General features: G+C 49.2%; 1 non-coding gene and 1 pseudogene across 1 annotated transcript; one reads left to right on the forward strand and one right to left on the reverse strand.

Annotated features, from left to right (window-relative positions):
* Positions 1 to 1,150: 1,150 nt before the first annotated feature.
* Positions 1,151 to 8,339, reverse strand: LOC136529128 (UDP-glycosyltransferase 73B5-like; annotated as a pseudogene).
* LOC136530144 (small nucleolar RNA Z247) lies at positions 2,760 to 2,899 on the forward strand. The gene has a single exon (XR_010777639.1). It is a non-coding gene; the product is annotated as a small nucleolar RNA Z247 (small nucleolar RNA).
* Positions 8,340 to 12,570: the final 4,231 nt, after the last annotated feature.

The raw sequence follows: 12,570 nt of genomic DNA on the forward strand, positions 1-12,570 counted from the left end.
AGGCCAAACTCTTGTAAATCACTTTCTTATCTTCTTAATATAATGATATGCAACCCTCTTGTGTATTCGAGAAAAGAAAAAAAAAGAGATATCAACACCCATGCGACACTTTGTCTAAGAAACAAATTCGTATACAACGATACATAACAACTAATTTTTTGGCGAGTGCCAAATGGAATTGTTCAATTATTGTACACGAAGGCCCAGATCCGAAACAGGATAAACATCCAAGTTAAAAGCCTTAATACCTTCGACATCATGCTCATGTGATTGCGGTTCTTAATCTTCCCGAGCTCTTCTTGTTCTTCATATTCAGCAACATTAGGGCTTTCATGAATGTTTTGGCCCGAGTTATTACCACTTGCCGAAATTGTACATGTACTAAAGAAGCTTTTCAAATATGCATAATCATTAAATTCAATTGACTAAGGAGTAATGAAGAATCTCTATATATTTGATCGACTAACAAGTAATCAAACCACAAATTTGCAATGGGCGAAAGATGCAAGACCCATGACACGCCTTCGAGGTGGGATTTTAGCGCCATATATGACAACAATCTGTGCGCGCCGCAACCAGATCCTACACCCGTGTCGTTGGAACGTACAATGTTGCTTCCGCTATCGGGCTCCCCCAGGAGCACGTGCCACTCCAGTCGTTTCGTGAGGTGATGGATTCCTTCTTTGTTAAGCGAGAAGTGTTAGAGCCTATTCGCTTCCCGGGGAATCACATCCCGGAACCGTTTCGGCTAGGAACGCTTATTTAATTTGTATATAGCAGACTTCACCAGGAATCATTCTGTGCAGGAATGACTCCAAACGAGCGAGCCGTTATAGGGTTCAAGGTGAGTTAGGCAAGACGGGGCTCCACTCCGGCCGCCACGAGCTGCGCGGGCGAATCTCCATATCACCCAATGCGAGCTGCGCAGGCAAATCTGTGTCCGGGCCACCGTGAGCTGTTAGGTGTATGTATTAGATTGTTTGTCTCCTTTTTTTCTCTCATACACGAATGGTTGTTCTTTCATGGTGAGGCATTCTCTTATACAAGCAACACAAAGACACCTAAAAGAGTAAAAAAAAAAAAACACAATGACACCTAAAGAACATGTTTTTCTTGATCATGGATGCTGGATGCATCATGCATACATGTATTATGCTATTTGCAGACAGTCAAATAGATGATCCATTGTGTAGATTGTCTGTTTACCTGTCTTTATATGATTTAACAAAAAATTTCACACCTCCTAAACTACGTACGTACTTGTGACTTGTGACACACCCGGGATCTGATCAATCTGATACGTACATAGCATGCCTGATGCGCCATGGCAATACATATGGAAGAAACGGCAAAGCATTTGGACAACACCTCATGGGCCATGGCAATCGGCAGCACCGGCCGTCCTCGTCTCCTCGATCACGTGTTACGTTAGGGCGTTATAGGCACTGTCAGCTACACTGTTCATCGTTGCGCCCGCCGTCGTAGGTTCGCTGAAGCTCGTCCACCAACCGCCGGAGCGCCAGCCGCGAGGTGCCGCCTTCGCCTACGGCCGCCCGCGCCGCCTCCCGGAGGTGCTCGGCCCTGGCGCGCATCCTCCGCCCGGCCCCGCCGCCGTCCATCAGCTCCCGGACCTTCTCCACCACCTGTGCCCTGCCGACAAGCTCCGGTGCCACGTTTGCGCCGGCCCTCACCCCCGCGCGGACGCCGGCGCCGAGGATGTCCGCGACGTGCTTCGCGTTCGCGGCCTGCTCGGCCATCACGGGCCACGCCAGCAGCGGCCGCCCGGCGGCGAGGCTCTCCAGCACCGAGTTCCAGCCGCAGTGGCTCACGAACCCTCCCACCGCCGGGTGCGCCAGCACGCGCCGCTGCGGGACCCACCCCCTGACGACCTTGCCCTCGGGCCCCGCGTCCACCGGCGGCGACCACGTGTCGGAGGAGGACCGGACGGCCCAGAGGAAAGCGTGGCCGGAGTCCGCCAGCCCATGCGCGAGCTCCTGGAGCTGCGCCACGGTGACGTGTGTTAAACATAGAAGGCTATATCTATACATAGTAGGGGAATCCTCTATTCTTGGAGCTGTGTCTCCTGACTTGCCGTGCACCAATAGTCACGCATGTAACATTCCATGTATTCATCTTCTATATATATGAGAGCACATGACCCGTAGAGGTCATCCAGCGCCACATAATTCAACATGGTGTCAGAGCCAAGGATTTTTCGTTGAAGAATGTCTACCACATCTTCTTCTTCCTCCTCCTCCTCCACCATCTCCAACACGACCTCATCTACCATGGCGACAGCCTTTGCGCCCATTCCTCTCCACCACGCCGTTACAATTCGTCTCACCAAGACTAATTTCATCATATGGCGCGCCCAGCTCCTCCCCTATCTGCGGAGTACGAAGCTTATGGGCTATCTTGATGGATCCATCACTGCACCCGCCATGTTCGTCGCCTCTTCGACTGCTGCCGGTGCTGACCAGGTCCCCAACCCGGCTTATGCCCGGTGGTATGATCAGGATCAACAGGTCCTTAGTGGCCTTCTCTCCTCCATCTCTGAGGACGTCCTCCAAGATGTGGTTGATGCTACCACATCCAAGGAGGCATGGGACACGCTGCAGCGGATGTTCTCCTCTGCCACTCGCGCCCGCACCGTTCAAATCCGTGTGGAGCTTGCCACGACCAAGAAGCGAGACCTCTCTGCTGCAGATTATTTTCGCAAGATCAAAGGGCTGGCCTCCGAGCTGGCCGCCGCCGGTTCTGCCCTACGCGACGATGAGGTGATCACGTATCTCCTCACCGGTCTCGGCCCTGATTATGACCCCTTCGTCACCTCGATGACAACCAAGAGTGAACCCCTCACGCTTGATGATATGTTTGCACATCTGATGGCGTTTGAAGCCCGTCAACTGCAACATCAGGCCGAACTGCAGCTGCATCATGGATCCTCGGCCAATTATGCTGGTCGTGGTGGCCAGCAGAGGAACCGCGGGCGCGGGGATCGCGGTCGTGGTCATCCTGCGTATACCCGGGGTGGTGCGCCCCCTCGTCCTTCTGATGGCCGTGGCGGTCGCCGCGGTAATTCTTCTCGTCCTCCATGCCAAATATGCGGCAAGACGGGTCATACCGCCGTCAAGTGTGGTATAGGATGGACGAGTCCTATCAAGATGAGCCTCCCTCTGCAGCTATGGCGACTACCTCCTCACTACTGGAAACAGAGACTTTGCCGAGTGCAAAATTCTTTGCCGAGTGTCAAAAATCGGGCACTCGACAAAGAATTGCACTCGGCAAACACGGGCACTCGGCAAAGGACTTCTTTGCCGAGTGCCAGACTCTCGGCAAAATCTCTACACTCGGCATAGGCTGCCCGTAAAACGGCGTCCTGTCACGGCCTTCTTTGCCGAGCGCTTGCGATTAGGCACTCGGCAAAGATTTGTTTTTTTTTTGTTTTTAATTTCTTTGCCGAGTGCCCCAGATCTGGCACTCGGCAAAAATTTAAATTTTTTTTAAAATTCTTTGCCGAGCGTCTCAGATCTGGCGCTCGGCAAAGAAATTTTTTTTATTTTTAAAATACTTTGCCGAGTGTCCCCTGGACAGCACTCGGCAAAGATTTATTTTTAAAATACTTTGCCGAGTGTTCCCTGGACGGCACTCGGCAAAAATAAAAATCTTTGCCGAGTGTCTGGAGGGTTGGCACTCGGCAAAGAAATTTTTTAAAAAAAATTAAAAAAATCTTTGCCGAGTGCCTGCAGGGTTGACACTCGGCAAAGTGACCGTCAACGGGACCGGCGCCGTGACGGTCGCTTTTCTTTGCCGAGTGCCCCGCCTTTACCGAGTGCCCGATAAAATACACTCGGCAAAGAGTGCTTTGCCGATCAATTTTTTGCCGTGTATGCTTTGCCGAGTGCAATATAGCCTTTGCCGAGTGCCTCAGGCACTCGGCAAAGAACCTGAATCCAGTAGTGCCTCCTACGAGATTGATCCCAATTGGTACAGTGACACGGGCGCCACTGACCATATCACAAGTGATCTCGACCGTCTTGCTGTTCGTGAACGCTATCATGGAGGCGAACAAGTCCAAGTCGGCAACGGCACAGGTTTGCAGATTCTGCATGTTTGTCATTCTTCAATTAATACTGCTGCTCGTCCTCTTGCATTGCGCAATATTTTGCATGTGCCTGATATTTCTAAACATCTCCTTTCCGTTCATAATTTTTCTCATGATAATAATGTCTTCTTTGAATTCCATCCATGGCATTTTTCTATTAAGGATCGCACGTCGAGGAGAAGCCTTCTGGAAGGGCGGTGTGAGTCTGGCCTCTACCCTATCAAGCCGTCTGATGTCGTTGCTCTCAAGCACGCCTTAGTGAGCAGCTCTACTAGTCACGCCCAATGGCACGCACGGCTTGGCCATCCTTCATCCCAAGTAGTTCAGTCAATTTTGCGTCTCAATAATATTCCGTGTGCTAGAGAGTCACCTTTGCCAGTTTGTAATGCATGTCAGTTAGCCAAGAGTCATCAATTGCCCTACACTAGTTCTATTCATCGGTCTTCGTCACCTTTGGAACTAATTTTCTCTGATGTATGGGGCCCTGCACCTCAATCCGTTGGGGGTTTTAAATATTATATCAGCTTCATCGATGATTTCAGTAAATTTTCTTGGATCTATTTGATGCATGATCGTACAGACGCCCCTCGTATATTTTTGCGGTTCCAGGCGCATGTTGAGCGCCTCCTCCTGGATACTAAAATTAAGTGTGTCCAATCCGATTGGGGTGGGGAATACCAGAAAATTCATAACACATTTTTTCGTTCTCTTGGCATCGCTCATCGTGTTTCGTGTCCTCACACACATCAACAAAATGGGTCTGCTGAACGCAAGCACCGTCATATTGTTGAAACTGGCCTTGCTCTTCTAGCTCATGCTGCCATGCCTCTTAAATTCTGGGATGAAGCGTTTCTTACCGCCACATACCTCATCAATCGCCTTCCTACTCGTGTCATTGACAATAAATGTCCTTTGGAACGTCTCTTTCATACACCACCCAATTATTCACTACTAAAAGTTTTTGGGTGTGCCTGTTGGCCCCATCTTCGTCCCTATAACAAACAAAAGCTCTCTTTTCGATCCAAGGAATGTGTTTTCCTAGGCTACAGTCCTTTGCATAAGGGGTACAAGTGCCTTGACACTGATTCCGGCCGTGTCTATATTTCTAGAGACGTTATTTTTGATGAACGTGTTTTTCCTTTCACTAGGACTCCCCCCAGCACTTCCCAAACCTTGCAACCACAGCCTTCCATTCCTGATTTGCGCACCTTGCATGTGGGTAACAGCAGTACTAATTTGGATTGTGATCATATGCATGCATCTGTGTCTGCTAATTTTTTGGATGCAGAAAATCAGGCACCTCCATCCCCAGTAATGCTGCCGCTGTCCACTGCATCATTGTCGCGTGAGTCGGCCTCGGGAGCACCTGCCATACCTGCTGACTTGGGTGCCCCGCTCGGCGATCATGCGGGGCTGCTGATCAACCGGGACTTCATGCCGTGGATTTTTCTGCTCCCTCTGGTACTGCTGCCCAATCAAGTGCCGTGGCTGATGCACCTCCCGTTCATCCGTACGGTACACGACTACGGCATAATATCAGGTGCCCCAAAGTACGTACCGATGGAACGGTCACATATTCTGTGGTTCGGTCTTCTGCCCCTGAACCTACTTCTCATGTTGCTGCTATGGAGCATCCTCTTTGGCGTCAGGCTATGGATGACGAATTTCAGGCACTTCTCAAAAATAAAACATGGCACTTAGTCCCTCCTCGTGCTGGTCTTAATGTTATTGATTGCAAATGGGTTTTCAAACTCAAGCAAAAGCCAGATGGATCTATTGATCGCTACAAAGCACGTCTGGTTGCCAAAGGTTTCAAACAGCAGTATGGGGTTGATTATGATGATACCTTCAGTCCAGTTGTTAAGCCTACTACTATTTGCCTCTTATTGTCGCTTGCTGTTTCTCGTGGTTGGCCTATTCGGCAGATTGATATTCAGAATGCTTTTCTCCATGGTCTTCTTCACGAGGATGTTTATATGAAACAACCCCCTGGATTTGTTGATTCTCAACATCCTGATTATCTTTGCAAGCTGGACAAATCTCTTTATGGCCTCAAACAAGCACCACGTGCCTGGTTTTCTCGCCTTAGCTCCAAACTCTTGCAGCTGGGATTTACAGCCTCAAAGGCCGATGTTTCTCTTTTCATCTTTAACAAGGCGGGCATTCAAATGTATATTCTCATCTATGTTGATGATATTATTATAGTCAGCTCATCTTCTATGGCTACTAAGCGACTCCTTACACAGCTCCAGGCTGATTTTGCAGTCAAAGATCTTGGCACCCTCAGTTATTTTCTTGGGATTGAAGTACGCCATACTCCTCATGGGATTGTTCTGACACAGCGCAAGTACATACAAGATTTACTGTCCCGCACTAATATGCTCACCTCCAAAGGCGTGTCCACTCCTATGGTTCCCAGTGAGAAGCTGCTGCTAGACAGTGGTGACAAACTCTCGCCTGAGGATACTACTACACGATATCGGAGTGTTGTTGGTGCTCTCCAATACCTATCCCTGACACGACCTGATATTTCTTTCTGTGTCAACAGAGTTTGCCAATTTTTATCAGCCCCAACTACTGTACATTGGGCGGCGGTCAAACGGATTCTTCGGTATCTTCATGACACTGCTGACATGGGATTATGCTTCACCAAGTCGGGCTCTTCATTGCTTAGTGCCTTCTCGGATGCTGATTGGGCCGGGAATCCTGATGATCGTCGCAGCACTGGTGGCTATGCCATCTTTTTCGGTGGCAATTTTATCTCCTGGAGTTCACGCAAACAACCAACGGTCTCCTGCTCTAGTACGGAGGCTGAATACAAGGCGGTTGCTGATGCTACTGCAGAATTAATCTGGATTCAAGTGCTACTGCGAGAGCTTGGGATTTCACAGGCACGAGCACCCAGTTTATGGTGTGACAATATTGGTGCCACTTATTTGTCCGCCAATCCAATCTTTCATCGCCGGACGAAGCACGTTGAGGTTGATTATCACTTTGTTCGTGAACGCGTATCAACTCGCTAGCTTGATGTGCGATTCATATCTTCTAAAGACCAGCTTGCAGATATTATGACAAAGCCATTACCGGTCTCTTCTTTCAGTCTTTTTCGGCGCAATCTGAACTTAGTGTTACATCGTCCAGATTGAGGGGGGTGTTAAACATAGAAGGCTATATCTATACATAGTAGGGGAATCCTCTATTCTTGGAGCTGTGTCTCCTGACTTGCCGTGCACCAATAGTCACGCATGTAACATTCCATGTATTCATCTTCTATATATATGAGAGCACATGACCCGTAGAGGTCATCCAGCGCCACATAATTCAACAACGTGGACCTGCGTGCCGAACGACACGTACACCACCGACCCGGGCCGCCGCTCGTCGAGCCACGCGAGGCACCCTTCGGGGTCCTCGTCGTCGTCATCGCCGCCCTCGGGTGACTAGCCGGCGGCGAGGAACAGCGGGCCAACTAGCCAGGCGCGCGCGCCTGGGAGGTAGAATGACTCGAGGATCGCGGCGTAGTCCCCGTCCAGCGCGTCGAAGCTGTTCACCAGGACGCCCCAGCTCTTGTAGTCCCAGTTGCGGACCTCGTCGAACAAGAACCGTGTCACCGGGTCGTCGAGGTCGGCGGCCTGCGCCACGGCGTGCGGGACCTCGTCCGCGGTGATCGTGACGCTCTCCGGGAACCCCGGGACGCGGAAGGGGCGCCGTCCTGGATGCTCTCGGCCGGGGGCGGCCTGGTCGCGAGGGAGAAGCAGAGCGCCAGGGAGAAGGCCGACATGTCGTGGAACGTCACGCAGGGGACGCCGGCGTCGCCGGCGACGCGCTGCGTGAACCCGAGGAAGAAGTCGGAGACGAACGCGAGCGGCGGCGCGGGGAGGGAGGCCAGGTACCCCGAGAAGGGCTCCCGGAGCCGTGCCGTGGCGCGCAGGAACGCCGGGAAGAGCAAGTGCGAGGGGAGCGCGTCGGTGAACTCGACGCCCGCGGGGAGCTCCGGGTGGCTGGGGAACGGGAGCGCCACGAGGCCGACGCGCGCCGGGAGGCGGCGCCGCGCGAAGCCGAGGTTGCCTGGGGTGGTGACCACCGTGACGCGGAGGCCGCCGTGGTGCGCCGCGAGCGCCGAGGCGAAGTGGAGGAGCGGGAGCGTGTGGCCCTTGGCCATGAACGGGAACACCACGACGTGGTCGCGGCCGGAACCGGCCGGGGCAGCAGGACGCGCGGCGTCGGCGGTGGCCAGGTGATAAGAATTTGTGCCCACTGTACTCGCGTAGTGGCGTGCGGGTGCGGCAGGTGAGCGGACAGGACGCACGACTTCTAGCGCGTTTTCGGCTGGTACACTCGGCCGCTTTAGCACGGTTGATTTTGGATGATTTAATAGTGTTCTGTGTGAGAGACTAAGCTGAAACAATCCAAAAACAGATCAGCCGAACACTTAAAATTAGGTGACTCTGGATCAATCACGAATTCATCATCGTAGACACGAAAAACATGTGATGTAGCGCTGGCATTGGCATTTCTTCCTTACGATAGAACGCATAAAATTTAGTTTGTGGCCAATTAGCAGTAGGTCCCATTTCAAGCTATACGTTAATTAGGTATGAAATTTAGATTCTGCTACGAATATTCTAAATTGTAGTTTAGTTTAGACTTGTTCAAATTGTAGTTTATTTTAGACTTGTTCGAAGTCAAACTTTAGTAATACCGGATAAGTCTTAAGAAAAATATATTAACATCTATAAATTCAAACAAATGCACAACTATCAAGTATTTTATGAAGAATTCAGTGAAACTAATTTTGACGTCATCAACGTTGATGCACAATTTTCTATAAATCTGATGAAAGTGACGAAATTTGACTTAGAAGATAGAACAAGTTTAAAGTGAGCTGCAATTTAGAGGGATGTATATTTAAATAAGAACCTTAAAACATTCTCTCGGGAACAAATAAAAAAGCTCGAACAAATAACTCTGACTTTGAGAGACCCAGAACTAGAACTCAGATTTGCTGTGCCCTTAGCTCCACCAAGAATTCTTGGAGCTCAACTAAGACCCTGTTTGTTAGGGGGCTTTCGCTTTTCCAATGAAGGCAAGAAAAGTCATATTTTGTGGTTTCAGCTTTTAGCAGAAAACAGTTCAGTTCCATCGTTTTTTGCTTTGTTTTGGCTGCATCAGTTGTTTTCGCATGTACATATTTGGCAGGACTTTTGATTAAGCCAATGAAGAAATACTGGCAAGTGCCAGAGATGGTCTAATAGCTTAGGTGTAACGTAGCTCTAACCGTAATAGCATTGTGCCAAACGAAGGTCTCAGTATCAATTTTTTTGTCCTTGTGATGTGAGCATGCAAGATTAGTTTGGATGTGTGTCTGACAAGGAAGTGACAAGTGAGGAATTCTGGAGAAATCTGGAGGAATTTGTGAGAGGAAAACACTGTTCCGGATGAAAAAAAGAAGCAGATCAAGCCAGGTTTAAGGGCACGCGAACATGGCCAATTTGTTTCAATCTTTTCCAATCGCCTCTAAATATGAATGCTCTGATTGACTGATTGTTAGTTACGTATAAGCGGACATCTGCTCGCTTGAGATTTCTGTGGCTGATTGAGCTGCAGCTGCTACAGCTGCATAGCCCATCGGCTGCTATCTCAGAGCTGCAGCTGCAGACTATTTGCCGCTGTAGGAACGGCTACACTACTGTTTGGGATGCAGGAACTGTTGGCTGGCTGGCTGCTACATATAATAGATAGTCTGAATAGATCAACGAAAGGTTCAAATTGACTACAAAGCCATGGCTGTTGACTGATTCGTTGTGACCTATTCGATGGCCGAAAAAGTATGTCTTTTTTTTTCTATGGCCCTATAAATGTTACTGTGCTCCTGCTGCTAGTGCGAGTGCTCCAGCTGCCAATTGCTTTCTGCTGCTACTGTGGGTGCACAGTAACTTGCTGGTTGGTGCCAAAAGTCACTTGCTTCATATGCTATTTTTTTTCCTCGTAGCTCACTGCCACACAGCATATTGCATGAATATTATAAAATAATACACAGCCCTTGAGGTGTTGCCCCAAGTTTAAGGGATGTCACATCGGGTGTTTCGAATAATAATAATAAAATAAATTACAGAAGTCGTCAGAATCCATGAGACGAATTAATCTACTGTTAGCACGTGTTTACTGTAGCACATATTGTCAAATCATAGACTAATTAGACTTAATAGATTCGTCTCGCAAATTAGTCTTAATATGTGCATTTAGTTTCGTAATTAGTCTATATATTTAATACTTTAAGTTAGTGCAAAACATTCGATGTGATAGGGACTAAAAATTAGAAGGGAAAACCAAACACCCCTTAATCTCTTATGGCAAAAAAAATTAGAAGTTCAATATTCATACAAAAAATAAGTATTTCACCAAACAAATATGATCCCACAATTAATCTCTTATAGCAAACAGGACAACATTAAGGTTATCAAGAAAAACATTCATGTCTCCTTCATCGTATAGATAATTATTAGCTTCGCTTCTTTGAAATGAAAAAAAATCCATGTCCATGCTGCAGACCTACAGTTGCTAGCTAGTTGGGGTGATGGATTCGAAGCCATCGTTCAAATGGTTAGTGGAGCGGCGTGCTCCCCCCCCCCCCCCCCCCCCCGAGTTGGCATCTTCTGGTTAGCTGCGGACCTGCGGTATATGATGACTGGCTGCGACAACAGCGGATGGCGACTCGTTGAAGACAGCGGCTTGTGCGCAGATGCTCGTGGTTTCTCTAGACACTTGTGGGGCGTTGATGTGCAATGGCGTTGGCGACGCTCTTTGCTTGGTGTAGGAACAAGATGTGGCTTCCCTCGATGGCTCGTGCCATGTAGGATGAAGGCGGCTCTAGTGGCTTGGCGTGGCGGCGGCAGGTCACGCATGCCGGATCGAGACCTTGTCGGTGCCCGCAACGATCACTTGCTGGTGGCAGTTGGTTGTGATTGTCCACGATGTCACTGGTTTGGGCTTAGGTGTTGGGGGTTCTCGGGCGAAGGCCCTGCTTGGCCCTTTGGCTTTGGCCGACAATGGTGACGCCTTTGGTAGCACGTCCCTCATTGGAGACATTGTCGTGAGGCCCCTTGTCCTCTAGGAGGTTGGATGAAAAACCTTGATTCTCCATTCGGTGTTGATGGCATCTACGGATGTCGTTCCCCTCCATGGAGGCATCACTGCCGAAAACCTACTTCCCCTATACTAGTTTACATTGCCTATGCTCTTTGGCATGCATTGTCACTAGATATCCGTTGCTTTCAAGATCGTAGGCTTTGTGTTTCTTGCAGAAGTGGTTTTGTTGTTGTCTCCTCCGTGAGATTGTTGTTGTTCTTGTTTCTTTTTTTATTGTAATGCTTCTTCTCTACTAGTACATGCCCGGCATACTCATGTGGATGGCTCTTAAAAAAGATTTGAAGTCATCGCCGCCATTCCTAAACATGGATCCATGCTATCAAGAAGGGTGACGTGCTCGTTAGCTTCTGGGGCGTCTACATTTCTTTTCGTAGGGGAGCCGCTCGGCACTCGGTGTTGGTGGAACAAAGGGGAGTTTCTCGGAGCTTCTCGGCCTCGGCGGAGGGATGAGCTGCTCTGTGCAAGCAGTGGTGGCACAGGACACGACGTGGTCCTAGTGCAGGAGACTCGACGCTGCATGCGAAGGCAGACACGTTGGTTGTAGGAGGCCTTGGCGGCGCAGGCTGTGGAGACGAGCGACCAGCGGTGTAGGCATGTTGGGTCTACGCACTACGGGAGAGGCAAAATTCCCCGAGTGTCGCAGGCTTCTCCGAATGCCAAAAATCGGGCACTTGGCAAAGCCAATTTTTTCTGAGTGTTGCACTCGGGAAAGAATAGCACTCAGGGAAGAGAGGCTTTGCCGAGTGCCGCAGAGTGCCTAGCACTCAGTAAAGAGCGGCACTCGGCAAAGGCCCTCTTTCCCGCGTGCAACACTCAGGGAAGAGCGGCACTCGGTAAAGAAAAATGTTACTTGACGGCCCAGCTCGCCCACGCCGTTAAAACTAAAAAAAATTGCTTTGCCGAGTGTCGCACCCTGGCACTCGGCAAAGAGGCTGGCTTCCCCGAGTGCCCTGTCATGACACTCGGCAAAGGGCCTCTTTGCCGAGTGCCAGGGAAGGCACTCGGGGAAGAATTTTTTTTTTGTTTTTTTACCATATTTTTTGTGAGGCCTTCTCACATTATTTAAAACTCCTTGTTCAAATTTGGGACAATTTTGACTTTTTTTGGTATATTTTGTTAATTTTTTTCGTTTCGTTGAATTTTTTTGCATACTTCAAATTTGAACTGCAGGTGCATGAAATAATGGAATTTGGTGATTCAAAAAATGATATTCATGATATTTGGTGTATGTTGAGGCCGTATCCAGAAACTCACATGAAATGTCGAGCATCTTGTTGACGTAACATGATGAGGTACTTATGGGAAAAGTGTATTTA

Source organism: Miscanthus floridulus, chromosome 19 (genome assembly GCF_019320115.1).
Source record: "Miscanthus floridulus cultivar M001 chromosome 19, ASM1932011v1, whole genome shotgun sequence".
Taxonomy (NCBI): domain Eukaryota; kingdom Viridiplantae; phylum Streptophyta; class Magnoliopsida; order Poales; family Poaceae; genus Miscanthus; species Miscanthus floridulus.